The following is a 24,381-nucleotide window of genomic DNA, read 5'->3' on the forward strand; positions in this document are numbered from 1 at the left end:
TTCTAACACCAAATACAAAGTCAACAATTAGCGATCACGCCTTCTCCTCAGTTAACCCACTGAAACCCTTGCTGTTAACAGTTCTTTAATGCGTGCTTTACGAGCACCTACATATTGTGTCGGTTTTCAGTTTTATTCATTAGGTTTTCAAAGGCATAAGTAGAACACCAGAGGTGCGAACGCAAGATGTGTGGTTATCTGAAGAACTCATTTCCATGGAAGCAGGACCAAGCGATTTAGCGTTTTTATAGTACCAGGAAAAGAGAGCCAGCACTTTGCCTTTGCCGCACAGGCACAAGGAGACGTGCGGCAGACGCCGTAGTCGGCAGGATTCGAACCTGCGCGGGGAGTCCCCAACGGATTTCGAGTCCATCGCCTTAACCACTCGGCCACGACTACAGCGAGTTCATCATCGCCGCATGATAAGAAGGTAACAACTATCCTCACTCCAGAGTAAATCTCACGTTGAGGGCATATTTTTTTCCACTTTACCATGAGTCAGGCTCAGCTGCACAGAGGCGAGAGCAGAGCAATGAGGTCAGGGGGACAGGGGAGTCACACGCTGGCGGTTTGAACACGCAGAAGATCACTGAGGGATCCACAGTATGTGGATCCTCCGTGCGCCATCATTCCACACTCCAGACTCTGAATCCTGCCATCCGAGTTAAGATCTCGGCGGAACTGAGGCGCAGTTCTTTCTTAAAACGTAATCTGGTGAGCATTTCTAGAATCGTACTTGTATAGATGCAGCCTTTAATGTGTTGCTAGGTTAAAATGTATGACTTCTTGAACTTCAGTAGGCAACTGCCCTCTTGATTTCGGATTTAATTTCTTTATTACAGGGGCGCTTTTATGATGACAGAGTCATGTTCAGGTACTTTGCTTGATGGAGGAAGCTCATTTCGGACTCTGTGATCTGCTCACCTGGAAAGGTCTGCTGTACTACTACAAGAGAGAAGTAGAGTCTGGAGGAAGGGACAATTTTATGATGCTTTGGAAGGTAATGTTTTTTTTTTCTTTGAAATCGAAATGAATCAGAATGTCAGTGCAAAAGACAAACTCTTGGTTTGGTTTAAAGAGATATGGTTTTAAAACAGACAAAATGTAGAAAACAGGTGTTTCTCACTTTTGGAAAAGAATGGACTGGGGGTAATATTTTACTAGTTGCAGTGCTAAGCTCACTGCGTTACAGTCCTGCAGTATCACACCAGGGCCAGTGGTGCAATGGATAATGCGTCTGACTATGTATTAGAAGTTTGGAGGTTCGACTCCTGCCTGGCTCTGGTTGTTTTTAAACACATCAGCGTACTCCCTAAGTAGCCTGTGCTACTTACTGCATTGTAATCGTACCCAGTAAGAGATTTCCTTCATGTAAATGAACTGCACCTGACAGCTTTAGAAAAACACCTGGGCTCAGTACGGTGCTGAGAGCTCAAGTTGTGTATAATGTAATAATTTAAGTAGAATAGATTCTAATAATATAATGATCCAGTGTGTTGCACTACTTCACTGCTTCACTGCTCTATGCCGTCTGGAAATAAATCCTCAGACTGCTTACTGCCCTGGGCTTGTACCAATAAATTACAGGAGCACATCTATATATCACTGCGTTGAAGCAGGAGACACAATCACTGCAAACACATCCTAAATACAGTGTTCCAGCACCTTTGACCTCATCCAGAACGTATCATTTCTTGAAAGGAATTGCTGTCCGAATGCACATCTGAATCCCAAACAGAATCTCTAGTAAAATACGATCATTTGTGAAACAGGTAAATGTCTCAGGGGCCCATTCCTCATTCTCATTCCTTGGACTCATATTCTTATGATGGCAGACATGATGCTGTGTTTAAAACTGGAGTTAATGGACATTATATGACTGTCAATTCTGTTTTGTTTTGGAGACTCTTGGCTGCCTATGTGGTACAGTGCAGCGTGAAGAAAATATTTTCCAAAACTGTGTCAGCTCAAAAGTTGAAAGAAAACCTTTCCAGCTGCTTTAACTCTCTTCATTTTTGTCATTTAATTGTCTGTCGGCACTATGTGGCAGTGTTGCATGACAACCCCTCTCACCACGGAAAGGAACCTAACAGCTTTGGTAAGAGAGGAGAAAAGGACCTGGCCCATACGGGGATCAAACCCACGACCTTGGCATTAGTAGCACCACGCTCTAACCAATTGAGCTAACCAGCAATCCTCTCTGTGCTGCAAAAAATCGAACTCAGGGAATTTCTTTTGCCCTCCTTTGAATAGAAAGCCGTGTAATTCAGTGTACGGGCTTTCTCGTGCAGTTTCATGGTTCTTGTAACCCAAATCCTACACTGGCGTGAAGTGACCCCCCATTTCACAGCATTTTTCAGCTGATTTAAAATGTACCTAAAGGAGAAGCATTATTGAAGACCATCAATTACCAAGAGCTTTTGTCAAAGGTTTTGATGGTCATTTTTAATGACCACAGAGCGCTGTGACCTCGGTTTTACATCTCATCCAAGAGACAGCGCCCTTTTACAACACAGCGTCTCCGTCACTATGCAGGGGCATTGGGACCCGCACAGACCTCAGGGTGAGCGCCCCCCCGCCGGCACCATTAACACCGCTTCCAGCTGGAAACTTTGTTTTTCCCTGTAGCTCACCCTCATCCGGGTACTGACCTGGATAACACCTGCTTTGCTTCAGTGGGTTTTCAGTTGCGAGTTGCAAGGGGATGCAAGTGATGGAGCCGCTCGCTGCAAAAGCCACTGCTTTGGCTGGGAATCAAACCAAAGCCTCCCGCGTGGGAAGCGAGAATTCTACCACTGAACCAACAATGCTCAGTGCCCAGGCCTTCAAAAAAGACGCTTTTTTGGTGCTCTGTTAAAAAAGCGTCGACTACCTCTTTCAAAAGGCTTCACTTTCCTAGTCACATTCCAAGGCTCATTGAACCCGGGCTGTTTCCTCCAGCGGTATAGTATTGCAGTTAGACAGCACGATGCCTGCAAGACTATGTCACGCTCTGACGAGACTGTCAAAAATTGCTTTCGCCGATTGTATTGCAAACCGGCGGAAGCGGGGTATTGGGAAAAGTTTTCAACTAGCAATAATCGCGCCTCGGCTAACCCTCACAGGCTACGATACTGCCACTGCGCAAAGCTGACGGTTGCCAGGCAACCACGGGGATCCTATGGAAATCGTTATCAATCGTCTCATGGCATGTCGTTGCTGTAACGCTTCATATTTGTCGTCTTCTTCTTCTAGCTTGAGGTTTTGAAGAATTTCATGACAGACAAGGGCTCCGTCGGGAACAAAGGGCGTTGTGAGAAAACCGTTGCTTATTTTCAGCAGCAGAAATACAACCCTTTAAATACAAGATGACAGAACAATGACGAAGGGCGTGCCGGGAGGAACTCATGCACTACAGAGGAAAGGGGGCGGACACGTACAGTTCACATTCAAGCCACAAGTACTCTTCTCGGATGTTGCACAAACAAATCCTAACGTCCTGAAAGCATTGCAGCATGTTTGTGTCCCACTTCCCGTGGCTGCAGGACGACTGACACGAACGGACAAACACAATCTGTGGCGTTTAGCGTGACATAGTCTTGCAGGCATCGTGCTGTCTCACTGCAATACTATACCGCTGGAGGAAACAGCCCGGGTTCGATGAGCCTTGGAATGTGACTAGGAAAGTGAAGCCTTTTGAAAGAGTTAAAGCACTGCACAACGGAACTGAGGGAGAATCTTACAGGGGATTCTGAGCGGTGTCTGCATACACGCAGTCCGATACGGGTGCTGAAAGCTTAGCTACTCTCAATGTCATGCTGCCTTTCCTCGGAGTAAATCTGTTACATTGAAAGAATGCTTCTCGCAGGTTCAAAAAGGGACCCTTGTTAATTGGAGAAATCAATGATTTCGAATGAATTCTGTATGCGTTAAAAGACAGCTATACACAGAAAACGTGCAGGACACTGCTCATGATGTTTCCCGAGCCGAAACACAGTGCGTTTTTTCAAGCCATCTGACAAAGCCCGCCCACTGAAAACTGCAGCAGATCGTGTAAAGACGTTCAACTTTGTAACTACTGCACGCACAGGAAGCAGAATAAATTCCTCTTTTCAAACTGTCAAAGGTTTGCTTTGCGAACGCTGCAGGACATCGCACAATCTCTTTTGAACGGGGACAAACGATTTCTTACGGGGCGCAGTAAGTACAGACGTTTAAAAAGCTCCACTCATGCCGACATGCAGCATGAAGAAGCGCAACCTAACGTTTGACAGACAAAAGCCGGACGCCGTTACGAGCAATATGAAATCAAACTGACAGCACACGGCGTTTCGCGCTGACTCAAAAGTGATCTCGACAGACGCTGTTCTCTGCATAACGCTGAAAGAGCTAAAGAGCGTTTCTGTTGAGACGTAACCAGCTTGGTTCTTTCTACCATGATGTTACCATGACAAAATCTGTCTTTAAACACCTTGCTCAGTCTCTGACGAGACTGTCAAAAATTGCTTTCGCCGATTGTATTGCAAACCGGCGGAAGCGGGGTATTGGGAAAAGTTTTCAACTAGCAATAATCGCGCCTCGGCTAAACCTCACAGGCTACGATACTGCCACTGCGCAAAGCTGACGGTTGCCAGGCAACCGCGGGGATCCTATGGAAATCGTTATCAATCGTCTCATGGCATGTCGTTGCTGTAATGCTTCATATTTGCGGCCGGACACTTCCCGCCCCCCAAAGAAAAGAGCGCCAATCAGACAGGCGGAGACCGAGGACTCGCAGAGCAGACGGCCACAGTCGCCGTAATAAGAGCGATTGTGAGCGGTTTTGTTTTCTCTCTTTGACCAGCCCAGCTGTGCCTCACCCGAAGGCAGGGAAGCACAAAAATTGTGTGGAACTCATTCATGCTCCTCTCCATGGAAATCTTTAGTAAAAGGCAAAAGATTTGTACGAGATGAAGAGAAACCAGAGTGCGTGGCTGGACAGCTGCAGGAGCCCAGGCCGCCTTCAAGGCCTCTGCCCTGCCGGTCGTGGTTGGTAATGCACCTGGCCTTACAAACGAGCCAGTGGGGCCCGTTCAGCTCCGGGCTCATCGCCTGCGGCTCTCGGCTTACCTGGCAGGGGAGATACCTTGATCAGCCTGTAGTTGGAGTAGTTGGATTGTTTTCTTGTTTTGTGGAAGCAGTGTTTGTTTTGCAGTTTGAGATGGCAACCTTTGGATCCCGCAAGAATGCTGTACGTTTTGAGCTTTTGGATGACCTCTTCATGGATCGTATGCAGTTCAGCAGAAAAGTGTTACAGAAGGAACTTGGCTTTGAACCTCGGCACTTGGATTTCATCTTCGCTCTCCCAGGTCAGAAAGCATTTGAGGTTTTTTGCTACCTATTCTCTGTTTGAACAATGCGTGGATGTGTTTGAGGCAAAAAGAGGGAAAGTTCCTGCCCTTGAGAAGATCAGCTTGCAGCCTCTGACACAGAGAGAGAGGAAAACGGTGCATGTTGTTATGTTCTCGGAACTGGCAAAGACGGAGGACATTCACACCTGGCTTAAGCAGTACTGCACTGTCCACCATGGAACTGAGGTTAGAGATGTTGACGGTATAAAAACAGGAGCAAGGAAATTCGAGGTTCGCTTGCTACCGGACAATGTAAATGGAGGCTTAAGGCACCTGCCCTCTACAATCCGGCTGGGCGCCTGCAATGGCTATGTTTTTTATGTGGGACAACCAAAGGTGTGTCGGCGCTGTGGTGCTGTGGGACACCTGGCATCGTCCTGCACTGTGAAATGCTGCAAGACCTGTGGCAAACAGGGACATTTAGCCTCTGACTGTTCAATGCTGCCAAAGTGCAATTTATGTGGCTCGGAAAGGACACGTTTTTAAGAACTGCCCTCACGCCTACGCCAATAAACTCAAAATGAGAAAGGATGAGGCAGTGCTTGTTTCAGCCAAACCAGCCCGAAAAGCCAAAGCAAACAACAAGTCAAACAAAGAACCCTTGTTGGACAAAGAGTCTCAGCCTCCAGCCAGGATCAGTCCTGCTGTGGCTCCGGGGCCGGTGGAAGAGAAATCCACTACGCTCCCACAACCGCAGACTGCACCAGACAAGCACGAGGGTTTGAAAACCCCAGAGAACAGCGAGGACCCCTCCCCCACTCCTGCTCCTCAGAACGAGGGCCAGTGTGGGGCCCCCCGGTGGAGCGGGTCCAGCGACGATACCCAGGATTCAGCGGAGCTGCTTTTCTCAGACTCTGCAAGTGCTACAGATGCCCTCCTCTCCTCCATCCAGTCCATCACGGAGGATCTGCAACAGCTGGTGGGTGAGGGGGAAGAGGAGACTGGTGCATCAGCTGCACCCCTTTCCCCTCAGTGCTCCCAGGAGCTGGACTTGAGGAAAAGGAAAAATGACTCTGTTTTCTCCCCGAGCGAGGAGGAAGGAGAGCATGGCGATGGGGACAGCTGGAACCCCTCCACCCCTCCTTCTACCCCCTTCCTTGAAATGGACTCGGTGAACGCTTTTACTGCTGCCACCCTGATGAAGGCTCATTCAGAGGATGGCTGGCAGGAAATTGGTAAGAAGAAAAAGAAAAAGAAGAAGGTAACAGGTGAGACCGAAGAGAAATGTGTTTTGTAAAGACTGGTTCCACTTTCTTATGTAATATGGCTCTAAACATAATTTCTCTTAACACCAGAGGTATCAATGACAGAGTTAAATGCCAGTGTGTCTTTGATTACCTCCAGCAGAGAGAGGGAGATGTGTTGATGTTGCAGGAGTGTGCTTTAGCCTATCAAGAGAGGTATAAAAGCTTTGAAGATAGGTGGGATAAAGGGCCTTCTGTTTGGTCAGGGGACAATAACAACAGAGCCTCTGGCGTGGCCATTCTTTTCAAAGGATGGGCTTTCAAATTGAAAAGTATTCAGAGGGTCATAGATGGCAGGTTGCTGTGTGTGGATGTGGAATGGGGGACCGTTAACCTGCGGCTAATCAATGTGTATTGTCCTACTGACGTGGGAGGAAGGGTGGAGCTACTCAAGGCACTCTCTCCCCTATTGTTAAGTAGCACAGACGTGATAGTGGGAGGGGATTTTAATTGTATCTTAGAGCACACAGACAGGCAGTCTAGCTCTCCGATAAAATTGGATTCCAGCTCACTGGCCCTGCAAAACTTAGTTCAAGACTTTAAACTCTCAGACACATATAGATGTATATATTCCACAACAGCAGGATGTACATGGTCAGGGAGGAATAGCAGCTCCAGAATTGACTATTGCTTTGTCTCAGAGAGAGTGAAAGTTGTTGGGGTCACTCTTCAGCCTGTCTTCTTCTCAGATCATCAGGCTTTAGGGTGTAGAGTGGAACTCCAGGGCGGGACTGTCTTTGGCCCAGGCCTCTGGAAACTCAACACAAAGCTGCTAGAGAACGAGGGGGTAGTATCCCGCTACAAGGAGAAACTATCACAGTGGCTGTCCTTGCAGTGTCTGTACGGGTCAGTAGGAGAGTGGTGGGAGGAGGTGAAGATGAGGACAAAGGCCTTTTTCATGGCTGAGGAAGGAAGGCTGCTGCCAGACGGAGAGGAGTGCTAGCCAGGAAACAGAGGCAGCTGCAGCGTCTCTACACAATGCTGCACAGTGGCTTCGATGTGCTCGAGGATATCACCCTTTTAAAAAAGGACATCCGGAGCATAGCCGAAGAAAGTAGTCGAGGAGTGCTGTTAAGAAGCAGAGTGCAGTTCTTGGAAGAAAATAAGAAGTGTACTCGCTTCTTTTTCAGGAAAGTGGTAGGCTCCAAGTCTGTCATGGAAAGTGTAGTTGATGAGGAGGGACGAGAGAGAACAGAGCCGAGTGCTATCCTCTCCTGCACCGAGGCCTTCTACTCAAGACTGTACAGCTCTACAGAGTTAAAGGATGAAGAAATTCATTTTTTTACCTCAAAGCTAGAAAACGTTTTGAGTGAAGAAGATAGGGAAGTACTTGAGAGGGATTTGACAGTAGAAGAGCTGAGACAGGCTATGGAGAGCTTACAGAAGGGGAAAACTCCGGGTGCTGACGGGCTCCCTAAAGAATTTTATTGCACCTTTTGGGATCTGCTTCAGGATCCGCTACTGCTCCTATTTGAGGAAAGCTATAAGACAGAATTGCTGCCTGACTCCTTAAGAGAAGGCACTATCTCTCTCTTGTTTAAGAAAGGAGCAAAGAATGACATAAAGAACTGGAGACCCCTCAGCCTGTTAGGCGTGGACACTAAGATCCTGTCCAAAGCCCTTTTCCTGCACCTACAAAATGTAGTGGCCTCACTGGTAGGGAAAGAACAGACTTGTAGGATAGCAGGACGCCTGATGAGCGACAACCTGGCCTTGTTGAGGGATGTCTGTCTGTACTCGGAGGATCGCTCCCTCCCTCTGTGCATTTTAGGTGTAGACCTAGAAAAGGCCTTTGACCTCCTAAACCGGCAGTACTTAACATCGGTACTTGAGCACATGAAGTTTGGCCCCATCATGAGAAAGTGGATTAACCTGCTGTACACAGGTAGCAACAGCAGAGTCATGGTTAATGGCAATAGATCACGCCCCTTTGAAGTCTGTTCAGGGGTGAGGCAGGGCTGCCCATTATCCCCCTTGTTATTCGTTTTGGCTATGGAGCCCTTAGCCTGTGCCTTGCGCCAGGATCAAGCCATTAATGGGATACCAGTGCCTGGAAGTGGGGGAGGAGAGGTAAAGACATCTCTATACATGGATGACGTCACCCTGCTCCTCTCTGACAATGCCTCAATTAGCAGAGCTCTGCAGTGCTGTGATCGGTTCTCTTTGGCTTCCTCTGCAAAAATTAACAAATATAAGAGTGAGATTTTTTATCAGAACTGGAGGGAGCCAAAAGAAGGACATGATCTCAGGCTGCAAGAGAAGAGAATTAAGGTCCTGGGGGTGTATTTTGGAGAAGAGATGGGAACAGTAAATTGGCAGAACAAATTGCCAATCTTAAACAAAAAACTGATGCAATGGAAAGACCGAGACCTCACCATGACAGGGAAGGTGCTGGTCATCAAAGCCGAGCTCTTGCCTGTCTTGAATTTTCTGGCTTCTACCTTCCCAATCCCACACCGTGTTGCGGCGGTGCTGAGGAGATTGATGTTTCAATTTCTATGGGGTGGGAAGCAGGAAAGACTCAGAAGGGAAATAATGTACAGGCCGCTACCCTCAGGGGGGAAGTCTGTCCCAGATATTGCTACGAAGCTGCTGTGCATTTTCCTGGCCTCTGTGCTGAGAGGCTTTGCAACAGCGCCTGCAGCGCGTACCTGGACTTATTTTTCCAGGCTCTGGGTAGGTAGGGAGGTGTTCAGAGTGTGGGGTGTCAGACCCAAGCTGGACGTCCCACTCTCTGACACATGCCCTGCAATTTATGGGACAGTTAAAAGTTTTCTAAGATCTCACCCAATTGGCCATATTCCCCCCCGAGATGTCAGCGTTCAAAAACTGGAAGATTTCGTTGCACCCCAGAACAATAGCCAGACCCCTGTGGGCATTTTAACATCAGCCCAAACAAGGAAGGTGTGGAAACACACATCCTCTAAATTTCTGTGCAACATTCACAGAGATTTAGCCTGGAGTGTCGTCCACCAGTGCTTACCGGTACGAACTTTCTTGTACCGTAGGGGCCTCACCCCCAGCCCTCGCTGCGTTAGGGTGGGCTGCGGCGAGGAGGAGACTGTGACCCATCTCCTGTGGTCCTGCTTTTTTGCTAAGGCCTTCTGGGCACAGTTTGAAGATTGGTTGCAGGCTCTCTCGCCCCAATTTACCCTGACCGCTGCTTTCGTCATATACGGCATCTCTCCTGTCAAACTTCCTCCTGACGTGTTTGACAGGATCTGGGCCGTGGTGAACAGTGGGAAAGACGCCCTGTGGAGAGTGAGGAACATGGGGCTGTTCAAAGGCATCGAGATCCCAGTCAAGGCAGCAGGAAGCCTGGCCCTGTTCATCACCCGAGAGAACTATTACCTCAGAGATCTGTGGAGAGAAGGGAGGGAGGAAGCAGAAAATCTGTGGGAAATAGAGAGCATAGGTCAATATCTCAAGGAACTGTGAAAAACATTATCATGGTTAAGTAAAGAATGTGATTTGCACCAGAAAAAAAGAAAATTGTTGCTATGTAACTGTTACCGTGTCAAAATGTAATGAGATGTGATCATATATACTGTTTTAAGTATGTATATTAATGTAAAGCTTTCTGATTTGTGATGTCCTGTATTTCTTAAAAATCGAAAAATCGATTCACCCAGGGCGAGGCTCGGCCATTGCACTCCAGCTGTGCTGACCCCTGCGAATTCCCCAAATGTGGGAATCTCGACTGCATAATTTCTGGTAGTGGGGGACTGCGTTCGCGCTCTCCCCTGATGTGCTTGGTCCAAAATCAGATACGGGAGGGTTAGGACACCACGAGCTGCGTGGCTGCGGAAGGATCCCGGTTCGAAAGGAGTGGACGCTGCTGCTGGTTCTCGCTGGCTTTTAGTTAGGGGTCCGGAGAAGCATCTCAAGCTAGTTCCACTACTCCTTCCGGACGTTCATTCCCTTTTCAAAGTCAGTCGTTTTGCTGTAGTCTGCGTTCTTTAGGCTGATTATCGAGGTTAGCCTTTATTTGGTCATGGGGGGCTTTGGTACTGTATGCTGAGTCTAAAGACAGTTTCACCCGTTTTCTGATTGCTAGGTTCTGTAGGTTCTGTACCAGACATGTCAAACAGTGAATTCCTGTACCTCTATTGTACCCGTGCTCAATGAATGAAATCAGTAACAAATGAATATATGTCTAGTTATACGAAAAACAAGTGGTTTATCGACTCATCTTCATTTGCAGATTTAGAGGCAGCTTCGATATTCGTTTTACAAACGGGTTTTTTTTTTAAATATGGGTCACACACATGCCACAGCAACAAAACATCTCTAGAGATGAGGCTATAGATCACCTTTCCATCCTGCAGGTTTTCCTCCCAAAGCCTACGGCACCAACGTATGCTATTGCAGACACCAACGTTGCCTAGATAGAAAACCGAAATAGCCGTGAGTTTGCTTGCTGGTTTGAAGGATCTCTCTTCGAATCTCTATCATTTGTCAATGGAAGTAAAAGGCGCTGCAATCTCATACGTTCAGAATCAACCCGCAGCTGTTGTTCGACTTTATTTCTTGACTAATTACAACTGAGTGTCGCATGAGCAGTTACATAAACTTGTCTGGTATATTTGAACACAAATGCCGTTCTTCAATTAAAACTAACAGTACATTGTCAGGGACATTCAGTTCTATACAAACAAGAGACAGACAAGAGAATATTTCTACCGTTCATGTGGACTACGTGTTGACTTACTGATCGGAATAATTGAAAAGTTCGGGCTCATAGCCGATGCAGTGCGTGCTAATTAGAACAGCAACGCTGAGCTCTCAGCACCGTACTGAGCCCAGGTGTTTTTCTAAAGCTGTCAGGTGCAGTTCATTTACATGAAGGAAATCTCTTACTGGGTACGATTACAATGCAGTAAGTAGCACAGACTACTTAGGGAGTAGCCCGATGCGTTTAAAAACGACCCGAGCCAGACAGGAGTCGAACCTGCAATTTCCTGATCCGTAGTCAGACGCGTTATCCATTGCACCACTGGCCCTGGTGTGACACTGCAGGACTGTAACCCAGTGAGATCAGCACTGCAACTAGTAAAATATTACCCCCGGTCCATTCTTTTCCAAAAGTGAGAAACACCTGTTTTCTACATTTTGTCTGTTTTAAAACCATATCTCTTTAAACCAAACCAAGAGTTTGTCTTTTGCACTGATATTCTGATTTATTTCGATTTCAAAGAAAAAAAAAACATTATCTTCCAAAGCATCATAAAATTGTCCCTTTTTCCAGACTCTACTTCTCTCTTGTAGTAGTACAGCAGACCTTTCCAGGTGAGCAGATCACAGAGTCCGAAATGAGCTTCCTCCATCAAGCAAAGTACCTGAACATGACTCTGTCTTCATAAAAGCGCCCCTGTAATAAAGAAATTAAATCCGAAATCAAGAGGGCAGTTGCCTACTGAAATACAAGAAGTCATCAATTTTAACCTAGCAACACATTAAAGGCTGCATCTATACAAGTACGATTCTAGAAATGCTCACCAGATTACGTTTTAAGAAGGAACTGCGCCTCAGGTTCCGCCGAGATCTTAACTCGGATGGCAGGATTCAGAGTCCGGAGTGCGGACTGATGGCGCACGGAGGTTCCACATACTGTGGATCCCTCAGTTTTCTTCCGCGTGTTTAAACCGCCAGCGTGTGACTCCCCTGTCCCCGTGACCTCATTGCTCTGCTCTCGCCTCTGTGCAGCCGAGCCCGACTCATGGTAAAGTGAAAAAAAAAGATGCCCTCAACGTGAGATTGACTCTGGAGTGAGGATAGATGTTACCTTTTTATCGTTGAACGGGATGTATGTGATGTGGCGACTAGGTTCAATTTTGTATCCTCTTTAAAAGATTAAGGACTGGGGTGAGCGTGATTTACCACCCTTTCAGCTAAGAACCCGACGTGCGGACCGTTTAAGCTGCATAGACTCGGTCGTTTAACTCTTCTCCATTAGCAGGGTTAAGGGTAAAGAAAAAAACATTGCTGACTTCTTTTTTTTTTTGCCAGACGCGAGCTCTGATTAGCAAGGTTTGTATTTCATGTTTTGCAAGTTGCATCCATTTTAAGAAAAACAGGTCGTTCAAGACAGGAAATGAATGCTTGCATTTAATTAAGGCTAGCCGTAGGCAGTTGTCCATAATGACCAGTTCTGTTCGAGAAGACAGAACAAAAATGGCACCGCTGGGATTTGGAGCCAGGGTCTCTTGTTTACTAGACAGGCGCCTTAAGCAACTAAGCCACGGCGCCCCAGGCGAGCTGTCCTTTTGCAGCCACTTGGACACACCACTCAGACACATCTGCATTCGGTGTGTGCTCCGCCTGCTCGCTGAGCAAGTTGCCACCTTTTCATACAATAGCAACATCAACACCAAGAGAAAGGGTGACAAATGGCTTTTATCTGGAACTTTTCATGTCCAAGGAGCTCAATGTGCTTTCTGTGTACAACAGGGCCACTGAACTCCACACTGGCCACTGAACCACAGCAGTGGCTTGCTGGCTTGACATCTCCCAAGGAAAATGTTGAAATCGCACGTGGAACAGGAAAATGACCCTCGAGTACGAGGGAAAAAAAAGAAAAAGATCATCTGGAGCGCGCCAACCCATGTCCGGACAGCCCAGATCCCTCGACGAAGTGGCCGAGTGGTTAAGGCGAAGGACTGCTAATCTATTGTGCTCTGCACGCATGGGTTTGAATCCCATCCTCGTTGTGCTCCATGTCTGACACGTGTGCCCGTTCGGCATTGGCCCTCCTGTCGTTTGCTCCGGTTCTATAGCTGTGCATTTTCTAGCGGTGGCTGAACATGGTATAGTAGGCTAACGTCGGTATCGAGCAGTAACAGTAACGGTATTTACGTGCCGCTGCTGCCAAGTGGCTCTGGGTTGAGACCGCGTTTTCACTTACTTGCAACGCAAACGGAGAAAGCGATTTTTGACAGTCTCTCGAGAGACTGCGCTAGGTGTTTAGGGATAGACTTTGTCAGTTCCCCCTGGGATGGTGGCCTCTCAAATAGTTTGTGATTCCTCTAGACGTTTATACAGTAGAAGCCTGCTTCGTGGCTTAAATCCAAGCTAAGGAAACGAGTTAGAGGTCTGATGCAGAACTGCGAATTCAATGAACGGGAACACTACAGTACATTGCACTGTATGTGTGAGGAAAGCTGCCCCCTTCAGTCCCTTGTCGACCGAACAGAGCACTGTAAAGGATACCGCCAAGAAACTTAAGGATGCTGGTTGGAATCCAGCTCCCAAGAAGCCCCTTTGGGTGTTATGTCATCAAAAAGTAAGAACAGCGAATCTCCCTTTGATCAAAAGTGCAACAGAGCTGTTTTCCATGGAGCAGGTTTCAGACCCGTAGACCTGTTTTATTTGTAGGACAGGGCGCATTCCCAAACGCGAATCTCCTGTTTTAGAAGTGCTTTGGGCGGTGTAGCGGCGAGGCTTATTTATAAGAAAGAATTAAGTGTTTCTGAGCTTTCCCAAATTAGGCCTCATCTCTCTGTTCATCTTTGTGGTGCAGCAACAGAGAAACTATTCATGCAGGCTGATTTAAGGTTTCCCTTCATAAGGGACAGCTCCCAAAGGGGGATGCACTTAGCTAAGCCTGGCTACCATGATCAATGGTCATCCATTGGCGCCTATCTGTCTAGGGAGTGCAAGATGCACATCTGGACTGCATTCCTAAGTGTCAGGAGTAAGTGACTCATATCTCACCTTGATCAACCAATCAGGGACTTGGAGTGCCGAGTAACCCACGTGGGACTCTGATGCCCATGGAACTTTCAGCCAATCAAGAGCTGAAGTTCCTTCAGGTAAAAACAGGCAACACAGAGAGCCTGAGAGATTCAGTGGGAATTCAGTAGAGAATTCTGTGGAGTTTTCTAAAGGGAATTCAAAGGAGAATTCCAGGGCAGGACAGCCCAGGAGCAGAAGGCTCCCAAGGGCAGGACATTCTCACAGCGCGCCTCCTGACCATCCTGAGACTCAGCCCAGACAACCACGGAACGGCCAGTGTGTCCAAATGCCAGAACTTCCTTTGTTCTAAGAGTCTAGAGCGGAGGTTGCCAGAGAGTAACCAGAGGATCCACCCGAGGTTAGCACCAGCAGCAGGCCTCGTGAACAGGTCGGAACTGTGGACAGTTGAATCACTATTCAGAACTAGCTCTTCATCAGGAACGAACCAGTCTTCTTCTTGACTTGCTGGGACCCACAATCATCTTTTCTCCTGTGCACAAACTTTGCTAGTTAAAGCCAACACTAACTTGCCGGTCAGTGAGCATCAGCAGCGCACCGTCGCAACCTGCACAGCACAGCCTGGCACCTAGACAGAGAGCGCGGATTGGACAGCAACAAGCCTGCAACTGTTTCTTTGTGCCCGCAGGAGATCTGAATCCCCAGAGATTGGATGAGTATTCAACTTCACTGCATTACTGCTCGAGAATTCAATTGTTATCCCAACCAGTTGATATCAATTTAATTCCTAAAAGTTATGTACTTGTTTTCAGTATCTAATGTAGAAGTTATAACCAGGTTCATTTATGAAATGGTCTAAATGAATGATATACTGAACGTATGTCCTCTTGATATGTGTAACACTTTGTAACTGACTGAATATATACCTTTTGTATTCTGATAACCCTCTCGATAAGATCTGTTCGTTTTACATGCATATTCTATGTATTGTAACGCCCTCGCCTGGTGGTGAGGAGGAAGCGCCCCTAGGCGCTCGTAGTACCTCTGGGCATGCTGGGAGTGGTAGCCGGAGTGCGGCCTACGCGAGAGAAGCTCGCCCCACACCCAAAGTCCGTCAAGGCCCTCTGCGCCCTGTGGGAGGCCTTGGAGGTAAAGGACGGGGTGCTGCGCCGGGGGTGGCGGGTACCCTCCAGTGGCGAGGTACGGTGGCAGCTGATGGTGCCTTGGTCGCTCCGCGGGGCGGTGCTCCGAGCAGTGCATGGCCAGCCGGGCATGGGGCACTTTGGTGGTAAAAAAACCCTGCAGCGCCTCCGAGGCCATTTTTATTGGGGTCTTTGCCACCGGGACGTGGAGCGGTACTGCCGAACGTGTGCAGTGTGCGTGGCGCAGAAGGGTCCCCCCGAGCGCTCTCGAGCCCCCCTCCAACGACACCAGGTGGGGGCTCCTATGGAGCGGGTGGGGGTGGACGTTTTGGGCCCGTTTCCGAGCACCGAGGCCGGGAACCTCTACGTCTTGGTGGCCATGGATTATTTTATGAAGTGGCCGGAGGCCTACGCCCTCCCGGACCAGAGTGCCCCCACAGTGGCCGATGCACTGCTGGAGGGGATGTTTGCCAGGCTGGGGGTGCCGGAGGAGTTACATAGTGACCAGGGGCGTAACTTCGAGTCCCAGGTCTTCGCCAGAGTGTGCCAGCGCCTGGGGATCACTAAGACGCGGACCACACCGCTGCATCCCCAGAGCAACGGGTTGGTGGAGCGGTTTAATCGTACGCTCACCACCCAGCTGGCCACCCTGGTGTCCCGGCACCAACGGGACTGGGACCGCCACCTCCCCCTTGCGCTCTGGGCGTATAGGACCGCGGTCCAGGAATCCACCGGGTGCACCCCGGCCTCACTCATGCTGGGCCGGGAAATGTGAACCCCGGTGGACCTGGTCTTCGGCCCGCCGCCCGGAGACGGGTCGGCACCGCTGGCTGGACCGGACTACGAGTGGGACCTGCGGCAGCGGATGCAGCAGATGCACAGCTTTGCACGGACCCAACTGACACAGGCGGGGGTCCGGCAGAAGCGGCACTACGACCTGCGCTGCAGGGGGCCTGCCTTCCAGCCCGGGGACTCGGTTTGGGTGTACAACCCGCGCCGCCGCAAATGCCTCAGCCCTAAGCTGGCGCCGTCGTGGGAGGGGCACGCTGAGGTACTCTGGGTGGTGGGCGAAGTCTGCTACCGTGTCCGGTTGCGAACACGGGGGAGAGTGGTGGTCCTGCACCGAGACCACCTGGCCCCCTACCGGGCCCGGGAGGAGGAGCCGTGTGGGGAGGCTCTAGAGGACCAGCCGGGGCTGGAGCCGGCCGATAGTGGGGCGTCCGTGGGTCGCCAGCCGTCACCGTGGCGCAGCGGCTGCTCACGCAGGGATCCACAGCAGTTAGCCGAGTACGAGTACAGCCTGAGGGGGGTGTTGGACGTCGGTGAGACGCCAGACGCTTCAGGTTTTTAAGGAGTAAGAGTGCAGGGGGTCTAAACCTGCAATCCAGTGTGTTGAAGTATTTCACAACACTACCCCTAGCACATCTGGAAATAAATCCTCATAATGATTATTGCCCTGGGCATGTACCAAAAAATCACTGAGCATATATATATATATATCACAGTGTTGAAGCTAGAGACACAGAATAAGTGCAAACACATCCTAAATACAGTGTTCCTGCACCTTTGACCTCATCCAGAATGTATCGTTTTTTGAAAGGGATTGCTGTCAGAATGCACAACTGAATCCCAAACAGAATCTCTAGTCAAATATGATCATTTGTGAAACAGGCAAATGAGTCTCTCAGGTGCCCATTGCTCATTTTCAGACACAATTATGCAATACTTTCACCATGCCTTGAGCAATAGGGATTAAAGATACCAGAGGTAAGGTTTAAAAGTGATTCTGAGGTGCAACACATCAGCGATACAGCTAGGCATCTGAAATGCGGGGTTTGAGAGCCCTTCAGGGAACACCGTACCCTAAAGGTACCAAAAGTCCACTAGTATAAGCATTAAGTCACTGTTACCCCTGTTACAATGTGATTGCTACATATCTTCATTTCTTTGGTTTTTAAGGAGTAAGAGTGCAGGGGGTCTAAATCTGCGATCCAGTGTGTTGAAGTATTTCACAACACTACCTGTAGCCCGTCTGGAAATAAATCCTCATTCTGATTATTGACCTGGGCATGTACCAATAAATCACTGAGCATATATATATATATCACTGTGTTGAAGCTAGAGACCTGTATGTAATATTATGATGCTAAAATGTCATTTTCACATATATTAATGTAATAAATGATTGCTTATGCTTTATAAACAAATCTAATTAAAATAAAAGCTTACGTTTTGTATTTATGTTGTACCATAGAACATGATTTGCTTTGTATTTCAAGCCCACAAAGTGTCCAACTGATGCACTCCATGATATAAGGAAGATTATCACATGCATATCGGTATTATCTTTCTTATGAAAATGCATTCCTTTCATTACCTTTTACTTTTTAAAATGAACTCAAATTGTGTATAATGTAATAATTTAAGTAGAATAGATTCTAATAATATAATGATCCAGTGTGTTGAACTACTTCACTGCTTCACTGCTCTATGCCGTCTGGAAATAAATCCTCAGACTGCTTACTGCCCTGGGCATGTACCAATAAATTACAGGAGCACATCTATATATCACTGCGATGAAGCAGGAGACACACAATCACTGCAAACACATCCTAAATACAGTGTTCCAGCACCTTTGACCTCATCCAGTACGTATCATTTCTTGAAAGGGATTGCTGTCCAAATGCACATCTGAATCCCAAACAGAATCTCTAGTAAAATACGATCATTTGTGAAACAGGTAAATGACGGTCTCAGGGGCCCATTCCTCATTCTCAAGACACATCTATGCAGTACGTACACCATGCATTGAGCAATAGGGATTAAAGACACCACAGGTAAGGTTAGAAGTCATTCTGACTATATTCTAAAATATTGGACTCATATTCTTATGATGGCAGTCACTTATGATAGTGACAGAGACGCTGTGTTGTAAAAGGGCGCTGTCTTTTGGATGAGATGTAAAACAGAGGTGACAGCGAGCTGAAAAACACGTTTTGAAAAGTGTGCTTTTCCTGCCCCAGAAGTTAAATGGGGGTGACCAAAGTTGCCCAAACGTGTTTATTTCTGCTGAAAGACCCGTTTTGACAACTTCTGCACAGTGGGGTTAAGGGCTGACTCAGTGGGCTCTAATGAGCCAGGCAGTTACATTGGGATTCCAAGGTTTGAAAAAACACGTTTATTTCGAGCTGAAAAACAAGTTTTGAAAAGTGTGCTTTTCCTGCCCCAGAAGTTAAATGGGGGTGACCTAAGTTGCCCAAACATGTTTATTTCTCTGTCACTATGCTGGGGCATTGGGACCCGCACAGACCTCAGGGTGAATGCCCCCCCGCCGGCACCATTAACACCGCTTCCAGCTGGAAGCCTTGTTTTTTCCTGTAGCTCACCCTCATCCGGGTACTGACCTGGCTCACACCTGCTTAGCTTTAGTGGGTTTTCAGTTGTGAGTTGCAAGGGGATGCAAGTGATGGAGCCGCTTGCTGCAAAAGCCACTGCCTTGGCCGGGAATCGAACCCGAGCCTCCCGCGTGGCAGGCGAGAATTCTACCACTGAACCACCAATGCTCAGTGCCTGAGCCTTCAAAAAAGACGCTTTTTTGGTGCTCTGTGCAAAACGCGTCGACATCTGCTTCCAGCTGCAAAATGCCATTCGCGGACGCTGAAGAACTTATTTCCAAGGCAGCGGGTACAAGCGATTGGGCGTTTTAAAACCACCAGGAACAGCAAAGAGGCGCGCTTCTTTGCTTGCGCCGAAACACACCGAATGGAGGCGGACAACGTAGTCAGCAGGATTCGAACCTGCGCGGGGAGACCCCAATGGATTTCTAGTCCATCGCCTTAACCACTCGGCCACGACTACAGCAAGCCCCACCGCCGCTGCATTCTTGCTACAATCTTACCTGGATCGCGAGGTGCCGGCAGAAGCCTATTTCAAAGTCGTTCTCCGTTTCAAAAAAACATTTCCAAAATACAAGCCTTGCAGACAGACACGCCTCAGAGGACTTAAGGGTGGCTTCATGTCGGAATGATAAAGTCTCCCCGGACATGAAAATGCCACTTTGTTACACACAAAAAAAGAATCAACAACAGAGAAATGCCCACAAGCATTTGAAAAGCCGCACCACGCCGCACTTGAAATAGCTCTTACGTTAGTGGTAGACGCAGGAATCGCCTTTTTATTTATGCTCTTACCAACGCGATGGAAAGCAAAACAAAGCAAAGCAGAGCAAAACAAAACGAACAAACGAAAACCCTCACGTCCCACACTTGCATATAACGCCGTTACGTGCCCAAGCGGTATTGTACGTCATCCTAGCACTGCACCCCGGGGCGTACGGTATATGGGAATGAGCACACGCCACGAATCGGCTCGAATCACTCCCTACAGCTGTAAGGCGCCTTGAAGCATGCACCCCCAACATTCTTCTTTGCGCATCTGTGAAAGGTAAACTCTTGAGCAAACTCTGAACCAGCTCTAAGGAAACTAATCCGATTAGACGTTACTTTGACTCATCTTTTTACGCTCAGTGCTGGATTGCTCAAACTCCAGCTAGGGTTAGGGTTAGCATTCCCACGCTACTTAGACACTTTGTTTACGCTCAGTGCTGGATTTTGGGAACTTCAGGACGAGTGGGAATTTTCTCCTATCTGTCAATTCTGTTTTGTTTTGGAGACTCTTGGCTGCCTATGTTGTACAGTGCAGCGTGAAGGAAACATTTTCCAAAACTGTGTCGGCTCAAAAGTTGTAAGAAAACCTCTCCATCTGCTTTAACTCTCTTCATTTTTGTCATTTAATGTGACACTCGATGTATAACTGGAGCCTCACATATGCAAATGGTGAGGCTCCAGTTCGACACCCAGTTCGACACCACTTTACAGTATATGACAAAAGCATGGCAGACTGTGCCGGACCAGCAGATAACTTCCGCTTATTTTTACCATATTAAACATTTGAAATCCTCCCACTTGCATTTGTGACACTTGATTTTGGCTCCACCTAAGACACTCTTAAATCTTCAAACACTTTTCTCTTCTCCCGCAACACTCTTGTCTGTCGGCACTATGTGGCAGCGTTGCATGACAACCCATCTCACCACGGAAAGGAACTTAACAGCTTTGGTAAGAGAGTAGAATTACCTGAAGAACTGCTTTCCATGGAAGCAGGACCAAGCGATGTAGCATTTTTATAGTACCAGGAAAGGAGAAGCGGCACTTCGCCTTTGCCGCACAGGCACAAGGCGACATGCGGCAGACGCCGTAGTCGGCAGGATTCGAACCTAGCGGGGAGTCCCCAATGGATCGAACGCCATGGAAAATGAAACAAAACTAAAGCCCTCAGCTCCTGCACTTGATTATAATGCCGTTACGTGTCGAAGCAGGAATTTACGTCATCCTACCACTGCAACACGGGGAATAGAGGGAAATGAACACACGCTACGAATCGTCTCAATCACTCCCTAGAGTCGTAAGGCACATTGAAGGGTGCACCCCCATCATTAATCGTTGGGCCTCTGTGAAAGGAAAGCTGTTGAGCAGTCTTTGAAACAGCTCGGATGAAACACTTGATTGCTTCCATGTGCATCTGGAGCCCACTTCGTATTTTCACTTCACGCCGCCCAAAGCATTTCTAAAACAGGAGATTCGCTTTGGGAATGCGCCCTGCCCTACAAATAAAACAGGTCTACGGGTCTGAAACATGCTCCACCGAAAACAGTTCTGTTGCGCTTTTGATCAAAGGGAGATTCTCTGTTCTTACTTTTTGATGACATAACACCCAAAGGGGCTTCTTTGGAGCTGGATTCCAACCAGCATCCTAAAGTTTCTTGGCGGTATCCTTTACAGTCCTCTGTTCGGTCGACAAGGAACAGAAGGGGGCAGCTTTCCTCACACATACAGTGCAACGTACTGTAGTGTTCCCCTTCATTGAATTCGCAGTTCTGCATCAGACCTCTAACTCGTTTCCTTAGCTTGGATTTAAGCCACGAAGCAGGCTTCTACTGTATAAACGTCTAGAGGAATCACAAACTATTTGAGAGGCCATCATCCCAGGGGGAACTGACAAAGTCTATCCCTAAACACCTAGCGCAGTCTCTCGAGAGACTGTCAAAAATCGCTTTCTCCGTTTGTGCTGCAAGTAAGTGAAAACGCAGTCTCAACCCAGAGCCACTTGGCAGCAGCGGCACGTAAATACCGTTACTGTCACTGCTCGATACCGACGTTAGCCTACTATACCATGTTCAGCCACCGCTAGAAAATGTAAGGCTCTAGTACTGGAGCAAACAAAAGGAGGGCCAACGTCAAACATAGGGAGCGACGAGGATGGGATTCAAACCCATGCGTGCAGAGCACAATGGATTAGTAGTCAATCACCTTAACCACTCGGCCACCTCGGCAACGAAACTGGGCTGTCCAGACATGGGTTACCGCGCTCCAGATGATCTTTTTCTTTTTTTTCCCTCGTACTCGAGGGTCCTTTTCCTGTTCCACATGCGATTTCAACATTTTCCTTGGGAGATGTCAAGCCAGCAAGCCACTGCTGTGGTTCAGTGGCCAGTGTGGAGTTCAGTGGCCCTGTTGTACACAGAAAGCACATTGAGCTCCTTGGACATGAAAAGTTCCAGATAAAAGCCATTTGTCATCCTTTCTCTTGGTGTCGATGTTGCTATTGTATGTAAAGGTGGCAACTTGCTCAGCGAGCAGGCGGAGCACACACCGAATGCAGATGTGTCTGAGTGGTGTGTCCAAGTGGCTGCAAAAGGACAGCACTCCCGGGGCGCTGTGGCTTAGTTGGTTAAAGCGCCTGTCTAGTAAACAGGAGATCCTGGGTCCGAATCCCAGCGGTGCCTTTTTTTGTTCTGTCTTCTCGAACAGAACTCGTCATTATGGACAACCGCCTACGGCTAGACTTAATTAAATACAAGTATTCATTTCCTGTCTTTAACGCGACTTGTTTTTCTTAAAATGGATGCAACTTGCAAAACATGAAATACAAACCTTGCTAATCAGCGCTAGCTGCTGTAAAAAAAAAAGAAGTCAGTAATGTTTTTTTCTTTAACCTTAACCCTGCTAATGGAGAAGAGTTAAACGACCGAGTCTATGCAGCTTAAACGGTCCGCACGTCGGGTTCTTAGCTGAAAGGGTGGTAAATCACGCTCACCCCAGTCCTTAATCTTTTAAAGAGGATAAAAAAATTGAACCTAGTCGTCACATCACATACATCCTGTTCAACGATAAAAAGGTTACATCTATCCTCGCTCCAAAGTAAATCTCACGTTGAAGGCATATTTTTTTTTCACTTTACCGTGAGTCGGGCTCGGCTGCACAGAGGAGAGAGCAGAGCAATGAGGTCACGGGGACAGGGGAGTCACACGCTGGCGGTTTGAATACGCGGAAGATCACTGAGAGATCCACAGTATATGGACCCTCCGTGCGCCATCAGTCCGCACTCCGGACTCTGAATCCTGCCATCCGAGTTAAGATCTCGGCGGAACCTGAGGCGCAGTTCCTTCTTAAAACGTAATCTGGTGAGCATTTCTAGAATCGTACATGTATAGATGCAGCCTTTAATGTGTTGCTAGGTTAAAATTGATGACTTCTTGTATTTCAGTAGGCAACTGCCCTCTTGATTTCGGATTTAATTTCTTTATTGCAGGGGCGCTTTTATGATGACAGACTCATGTTCAGGTACTTTGCTTGATGGAGGAAGCTCATTTCGGACTCTGTGATCTGCTCACCTGGAAAGGTCTGCTGTACTACTACAAGAGAGAAGTAGAGTCTGGAAGAAGGGACAATTTTATGATGCTTTGGAAGGTAATGTTTTTTTTTTCTTTGAAATCGAAATGAATCAGAATATCAGTGCAAAAGACAAACTCCTGGTTTGGTTTAAAGAGATATGGTTTTAAAACAGACAAAATGTAGAAAACAGGTGTTTCTCACTTTTGGAAAGGAATGGACCGGGGGTAATATTTTACTAGTTGCAGGGCTGAGCTCACTGGGTTACAGTCCTACAGTGTGACACCAGGGCCAGTGGCGCAATGGATGACGCGTCTCACTACGGATCAGGAGATTGTAGGTGCGACTCCCGCCTGGCTCGGGTCGTTTTTAAACGCATTGGGCTACTTCCTAAGCAGTCTGTGCTACTTACTGCATTGTAATCGTACCCCGTAAGAGATCTCCTTCATGGAAATGATCTGCACCTGACAGCTTTAGAAAAACACCTGGGCTCAGTACGGCACCTGAGAGCTACGCGTTGCTGTTGTTCTAATTAGCACGCACTGCATCAGCTATGACCCAAACTTTTCAATTATTCCGATTAGTAAGTCAACACGTAGTCCACATGAAGGTAGAAATATTCTCTTGTATGTCTCTTGTTTGTATAGAACTGAATGTCCCTGACAATGTACTGTTAGTTTTAATTGAAGAACGGCATTTGTGTTCAAATATACCAGACAAGTTTACGTAACTGCTCATGCGACACTCAGTTGTAATTAGTCAAGAAATAAAGTCGAACAACAGCTGCGGGTTTGATTCTGAACGTATCAGATTGCAGCGCCTTTTACTTCCATTGACAAATGATAGAGATTCGAAGAGAGATCATTCAGACCAGCAAGCAAACCGACGTCTATTTCGGTTTTCTATCTAGGCAACGTTGGTGTCTGCAATAGCATACATGAAAGCATGATGCAATTTCTGTGGCTACATTTGTTGCACGTCATGCACAGTAAGAGTGTTTCTAACACCAAATACAAAGTTAACAACTAGCGATCACGCCTTCTCCTCAGTTAACCCACTGAAACCCTTGCTGTTAACAGTTCTTTACTGCGTGCTTTACGAGCACCTACATATTGTGTCGGTTCTTTCAGCTTTATTCATTAGGTTTTCAAAGGCATACGTAGAGCACCAGAGGCCCTAACCCAAGATGTGTGGTTATATGAAG

At 47.6% G+C, this 24,381-nt stretch overlaps 8 non-coding genes and 1 pseudogene across 8 annotated transcripts; 2 read left to right on the forward strand and 7 right to left on the reverse strand.

Moving 5' to 3' along the window:
* Positions 1 to 317: 317 nt before the first annotated feature.
* trnas-cga (transfer RNA serine (anticodon CGA)) lies at positions 318 to 399 on the reverse strand. Its single transcript has one exon. It is a non-coding gene; the product is annotated as a tRNA-Ser (tRNA).
* Positions 400 to 2,989: 2,590 nt separating this feature from the next.
* On the reverse strand, positions 2,990 to 3,131 carry LOC148642594 (U4 spliceosomal RNA). Its single transcript, XR_015929450.1, has one exon. It is a non-coding gene; the product is annotated as a U4 spliceosomal RNA (small nuclear RNA).
* Positions 3,132 to 4,459: 1,328 nt separating this feature from the next.
* Positions 4,460 to 4,601, reverse strand: LOC148642595 (U4 spliceosomal RNA). Its single transcript, XR_015929398.1, has one exon. It is a non-coding gene; the product is annotated as a U4 spliceosomal RNA (small nuclear RNA).
* A 233-nt stretch (positions 4,602 to 4,834) lies between these two features.
* Positions 4,835 to 4,948, reverse strand: LOC148642596 (U5 spliceosomal RNA). Its single transcript, XR_015929299.1, has one exon. It is a non-coding gene; the product is annotated as a U5 spliceosomal RNA (small nuclear RNA).
* Positions 4,949 to 10,186: 5,238 nt separating this feature from the next.
* On the forward strand, positions 10,187 to 10,359 carry LOC148642597 (U1 spliceosomal RNA; annotated as a pseudogene).
* Positions 10,360 to 18,939: 8,580 nt separating this feature from the next.
* On the reverse strand, positions 18,940 to 19,010 carry trnag-gcc (transfer RNA glycine (anticodon GCC)). Its single transcript has one exon. It is a non-coding gene; the product is annotated as a tRNA-Gly (tRNA).
* A 213-nt stretch (positions 19,011 to 19,223) lies between these two features.
* trnas-aga (transfer RNA serine (anticodon AGA)) lies at positions 19,224 to 19,305 on the reverse strand. The gene has a single exon. It is a non-coding gene; the product is annotated as a tRNA-Ser (tRNA).
* A 2,449-nt stretch (positions 19,306 to 21,754) lies between these two features.
* Positions 21,755 to 21,838, reverse strand: trnas-acu (transfer RNA serine (anticodon ACU)). The gene has a single exon. It is a non-coding gene; the product is annotated as a tRNA-Ser (tRNA).
* A 379-nt stretch (positions 21,839 to 22,217) lies between these two features.
* trnat-agu (transfer RNA threonine (anticodon AGU)) lies at positions 22,218 to 22,291 on the forward strand. Its single transcript has one exon. It is a non-coding gene; the product is annotated as a tRNA-Thr (tRNA).
* Positions 22,292 to 24,381: the final 2,090 nt, after the last annotated feature.

This window comes from Lepisosteus platostomus, chromosome 22 (assembly GCF_059453375.1).
Source record: "Lepisosteus platostomus isolate fLepPlt1 chromosome 22, fLepPlt1.hap1, whole genome shotgun sequence".
In the NCBI taxonomy this organism is placed as follows: domain Eukaryota; kingdom Metazoa; phylum Chordata; class Actinopteri; order Semionotiformes; family Lepisosteidae; genus Lepisosteus; species Lepisosteus platostomus.